Genomic DNA, 6,151 nt, shown 5'->3' on the forward strand with positions numbered 1-6,151 from the left:
CTCTATTTGAGGAATTTTGTGGAAATATGCTCACTATTTGGTGTTTCTTATATCTCACAGAAATGTGTACATTGCGTCTCTTCCCATTCTCAATAACAGGTGTGGCAGTGTTGTGGTTGAGGTTTCTTTCCGCTAGGTCTATCACATTGTGGGGCAAACTTATCGATGCTTTATTAGATCATTAGTTCCCACTATCAAAGATGTTTCAATTGCATGACAAAATCACAAATTTTTGTCAACAAAATGGAGAGCTTTTGTATGAAGTATGGGGGAGATTTGAGAAGAAGCTTATGAAAAGTGTCCAAACCATGAGGTACTAGATAAGATGCTCCTTCAAATATTCTATAGGGTGTTGTACCAAGTCAATAAAGACATAGTGGAAAATGCATCCTGAGGATCCCTTTTTAAATTGCCTTATAGAGTTGTATCAAGTGTGATAGACTAAGTGGCTAGTCTAGCTAGGGGTTGGAACATGAAGAATGGTGAAGTGGCTGCGATGGCTCCCTCCTCGTTCCTTATGTATCAAGATAGAAGTAAAAAAGGGGAGGAGAGAGATGCAAATATAATCAAAAGTGATGTCACACCTTAATCTTCTTACTAAACATGTGATAGGTACCTCCATTGAAAGGGTCAAAATTATACAGGCAAGGGATACTATGGCATGTGAAGACGTGGAAGTGGAGATACTTGATGACAAAGTGGGCTTGTTGTCAAATAATTCAGAGGGTTTCCATGTTTTCTCTCAAGGGAGAGGTGGGACAAGGTCAGATCTATGAGAACTAAGACATGTCTCCTTGCAAAATGGAGAGGTACATTAATAAAGATATTTTTATTCAAATATTGATATGAGTTGAGGGGACCGATATGATAGTGAGAGAAATGAGAAGTGACTTCTCCAAGTTACACCAAATGGTAGAATCTCATTAAACCTCCATCCAACAACTTGAGGAAAAATTGAATCAAATATCAGCGTACCTCAGGGAAAGACAAAACAAAGAAAGGTCGAGTGGTATGGTAACAAATACTATTGTCACTCAAAGTGGTAAAACTCTTGGAAAGGGCATGGAGTTTGATAATGACCCCGACAAAAGAGAAAATGATGAGCAAGAGAATATGAAGAGGAAGAGGTCGAATGATGATGAGTTAAAGCATAATAAAGTTATCATTGAAAATTCAACGGTGAAAGAATCACAAATTTTCTCCATGCCACCAATTACAATTCCTCCCTTTCCTCAATGGGTCAAGAAAAAAGTGGAAAATGCCAAGTTTAAAAGATTTCTTGATAAATTTAGCAACCTCTCCATCAATATCCTTTTGATAGAATCCTTGTAAGAAATGTCGGGGTATAGTGAGTTTATGAAGGAATTAGTTTCCAAAAAGTGGCTTGTAGAGGATGAGATAACAGAATTAATTCATCATTGAAGTGCAATTATATCAAGCACGATGGTGGAAAACTAAAAAGACCCTGGAGCTTTCACAATCCCATGCACCATCAGAATGTTCAAGTTTGCAAAGGCCTTATGTAACCTCGGGGCAAGTGTAAATTTAATGCCATATTCCATATTTCACAAGATAGGGTTGGGTAAACCGCAACCTACGGCTACGAGATTACTAATGGAAAACCATACTATCAATAAACCTATGGGAATACTTCATGATATGCTAGTTAAATTCAATCGGTTTATTTTCTCGGCTGACATTGTGATCCATGATTGTGCATTGGACTATTAAATTCCTATTATTCTTACAAGGCCATTTTTATCCACCGAAAGAGCATTGGTGGATATGCAATGCGGTGAGATAAAATTCCACCTAAATGATAAAGGAATTTCTTTTAATGTATGGAATTCCAAGAAACAACCAATAGACTAGCAAGTAATTTTGGCGATCGATGTCATTGATGATGAGGTGTCGAATTATGTTGATGTGAGTTTTGTGAATAACCCATTAATGTGAGTCTTGTGGAATTGTGAAAGTGATGAATTTGAAGCGTTCGATAAAGTGATTGCATCTTTAATGGGCTTTATATCTTATAAAAAGAACCCAAAAAAGTTGGACCTTGATCTAAAAAATTCAGGAGAGTCCACTCACAAAGCCATCCATCCTTGAGCCACCTCAAATTGAGTTGAAGAATTTACCGCCCCATCTTCAATATGTATTCTTGGGTGATTGTAACACTTTGCCTATTATTATTAAAAATTATCTCAAGCCTTAACTAGTGGAGGCTTTGAAATTGCTAGTGAAAAAGTTCTTTTGAGCAATCGGATGGACAATTACGGATATCATAGGCATAGCTCCTGACCTTCTTTTCCGCAAGATCAAACTATAAAAAGATCATATACCATGTGTAGAACATAAAAGGAGGCTAAATCAACAAATGCAAGAGGTGGTGAAGAAAGAAATTATAAAATGGCATGAGATGAGAGTCATATATTAAATCTCCAATAGCAAATGGGTGAGCCCGGTGCAATGCATTTCAAAGAAATGTGGTATTACGGTAGTTGTGAATGTGAGAAATGACCTTGTTCCCACTCGATCAGTCATGGGGTGGAGGGTATACGTGGACTACCGCAAGTTGAGCTCTTGGATTGAGAAGGACCATTTCTCCATGCCCTTTATGGATCAAATGTTGTATAGGTTGGCCGGGAGACAGTGGTATTGCTTTTCTAGATAGTTATTTAGGGTAAAATCAAATTTGTATTTTCTCGGGAGACAAAGATAAAACAACATTCACTTTCCCCTATGGCATATTCACCTTCAAACGAATGCCATTTTGGATTGTGCAATGCACGACAACATTCGAATGGTGTAGTTATCAATCTTTCTAGATATGGCTGAGGATTTACTGGAAATTTTCATGGAAGAATTTTTTGGTAGTGGTAATCTCATATGAGTCATGCCTTGAGCATCTTAGAAAGGTACTTGAGAGATGTGTGGAAACCAACTTTGTCCTTAATTGGGAGAAATGTCATTTTATTGACAAAGAGGGTATCATTTGAGGCCACAAGATCTTAGGAAAGGGTATACAAGTTGATCAAGGTAAGGTCATTGCCAAATTACCCCCTCCCACTTCAGTAAAAGGTGTTCAAAGTTTCCTTGGGCATTTCGGTTTCTATCGGAATGTTATTAGGGATTTCTCCAAAATATCTCATCCAATGTGCATACTCCTTGAAAAGGAGGTAAAATTTAATTTTGATGATGCATTCTTGAAGTCCTTTAATTATCTCAAGGAGTTACTTGTATCGGCTCCCATTATTGTGGCCCTAGATTGGTCATATCTGTTTGAAGTGATGTGTGATGCAAACATAATTGCATTAGGGGCGGTCTTAAGTAAAAGCAAAGAAAATTTATTTCATCCGTTATATTATGCGAGCAAGACATTGAATGATGCTCAATATAACTACACTGTTAGAGAGCAAGAATTGTTAGCGGTGGTTTATGCTTTCAAGATGTTTCCTGCCTATTTACTAAGAATGAAAATGGTGGTTCACATGGATCATGCCTCCCTTAAATACCCCATGGCAAAGAAAAAATCTAAGCCATACTTAATAAGATGTATCTTGCTCTTCCAAAAATTTAATTTTAAGGTAAAGGCCTGAAAGGGTTGCAAAAAACAAGTGGCCGACCATATTTCATGCCTTAGGAATAATTATGAAAGACATGGTTAGATTGAGATTGATGATGCTTTTACCGATGAGCTAGTCATGTCAATATCAGGAAGAGTTACACTATGGTTTAGAAACTATGCTAATTATGTGGTGAGTGGAGTACTCCTCGAGGATCTTAGCTATCATCAAACAAAGAGTTTCTTGTTTGATGTAAATAAATATTTTTGGGATGTACCCTTCCTATTAAAGGAGTTTGTTAATGGTATGATTAGGCGTTCTGTTATGGAAGTAGAAATGAAAGACATCCTTGAAGTATGCCATTCATCTCCTTTTGGTGTTCACCATAGGGGGATTTGAATCACTGCCAAAATTCTTCAATGTGGTTATTTTTGGCCCTCCATTCATATAAATTCCATTATGTGGGTCAAAGCATGTCATCAATGTCAAATACAAGGTGGCATCACGAGAAGAAATGAAATGCCCGTTAGGCCCAATTTTGAAGTCAAACTTTTTGACATATGGGGAATTGATTATATGGGACCTTTTATGAGATCCTTTGGTAAAAAATATATATTGGTGGTGGTTGATTGTGTCTCCAAATGGGTAGAAGTTGTGGCCCTTCTGAACAAACAGAGCAAAAGTGTCACTTTCTTCTTGAGAAATACATTTTTACAAGGTTTGGAATGCCGCATGCCGTTATTAGTGATGAAGACTCATATTTTGAAACTGGGTTTTTGGGGCTCTTCTTGATAAATATAGTGTGAATAATAAGGTTGCTACCTTATATCACCCCCAAAAAAATGGTCAAGTCAAAGTGTCAAATCGAGAAATCAAAGCTATACTTGAGAAGACGATGAATATAGGCCGATCTAATTAGGCAAGGAATCTTGGTGAGACACTTTTGGAAGGCATGCCACTTTCCCACCAATCTTGAGCATAATGCTTTGTGTAAATTAAAGAAGCTAAATATGAATTAAGAAGATGCTTCCAAGTCAAGGATCAATAAACTTCACGAGTTGGAGGATTTATGACTCAAGGATTATGAATGTTCCGCTTTGTGTAAGGAGAAAATGAATAAATGGCATGATGTTAAGATCCTAAAGGGAGAATTTCATGTAGGCTATAGTGTACTTCTCTAAAACTCTCGCTTGAATCTTCTTGCAAGGAAGCTTCGTTCTAAGTTGTCAAGGCCCTTTGTAATTTCGAGTGTTTACCTTTGTGGTCTTATCAAATTAGAGGATTATGAGAAAAAGAGGTTTCTAGTAAACGGGCAAAGGTTGAAACACTAAAACGTAGGAGGCCTAGGGTGGCCAAAGTACAGTTGGTGCATTTTAATGATCCAAAATATTGATACAAAAATGTCATGTCATGAAGTTAAATCAGGTTCTTGATGGAAGACAGCCCATTGGTTACACGCTTATTGCATTTTGATGCTTTGTAGGTGTTTTGGTACTAGTTGGAAGTCCAAAAAGTAGGGGAAAGCTAGAGTTAAAAAATTAGCAGTTATGCAGAAAATAGAGCATAACAGGGGAAAAATCAGTCTCAGTTACAATGATCACAATACGTACCATGATGGCAACGTATCCTATCGCAATTATGATAATTCTAATTTTTTTATATGTTGTAGCTTTAGAGATCCCTTTCTAACCCTTCTAATTCTTTTATATACCGCAATGAGGGCACTTCAACTCTTTAAGTTGGGGGTGTTGTTGGGGTTACACGTGTGTTTTGGCATTGTAATCTAAAGTCTCACCCCAAGCATAGAGATTGCTGCATTTCTTTTGCTTGATTTTTGACGAGCCTTTCTTGATGATGGATTGAGTGAAAACATTCTTAAGGGAAATTATCATGCTTAGGATTTGATCCATAGAGACAGGGGACGTCTAAGTACCTGTAGCATTGGAGTTATGGGAACACTCTTATAACAGTGGTGAAGTCTGAGTAGCCATATGGTTTTCCCTCATGAGACCTGAAATGTGAGATGATTGCTTTGTTTGGGGCCATCAATAGAAAACTTTGCATGGTCTGAATACAAATCAAACACCCCTCTCCATCCAAAAAATTTTTAAAAAAAAGGAACGAACGGGAATAATTTTGTAACAATTCTTTACCTCTTTTTGTGACTCCAAAGTCCTAAGTTCGTAGTACATAGTAAATACCTCCTTTTGTCTCTAGTAGGAAATGCAATTGAGCCACCTTGAAAATTTTGCATGTCATGTGCATTTAGCATAGTTGTTTAACTCTCATGCTTACTTTTATAATCTAGAACTTACCCCGTTAGTCTCTCAAGGCTTATTGTGATTATGCTTGGTCGGTGAAATGATCTTAGGTATTCTTTGTGAACATAGGAACCCACTTTATCCTAAACAGCCTACCCGTTCATACTTCAAGCCTTTCTTCGACAAACATATTACAAGACTTGAACCATTTGAAGTTCACCCCTCTTTTGAACTCTACCCTCCTTTAACTTGAAAATGCAACTTGAGGCCAAAAAACTAAGTTAGGGGTGGTAAGTTTTGGAAAAGGTGACCTTGGGCCATGGT

The 6,151-nt window shown here is 37.3% G+C and overlaps 1 non-coding gene across 1 annotated transcript; it reads right to left on the bottom strand.

Annotated features, from left to right (window-relative positions):
- Window positions 1-207: 207 nt before the first annotated feature.
- On the bottom strand, window positions 208-315 carry LOC124887538. The gene has a single exon (XR_007045307.1). It is a non-coding gene; the product is annotated as a small nucleolar RNA R71 (small nucleolar RNA).
- Between the last annotated feature and the right edge of the window lie 5,836 nt (window positions 316-6,151).

Source organism: Capsicum annuum, chromosome 9 (genome assembly GCF_002878395.1).
Source record: "Capsicum annuum cultivar UCD-10X-F1 chromosome 9, UCD10Xv1.1, whole genome shotgun sequence".
Lineage (NCBI taxonomy): Eukaryota > Viridiplantae > Streptophyta > Magnoliopsida > Solanales > Solanaceae > Capsicum > Capsicum annuum.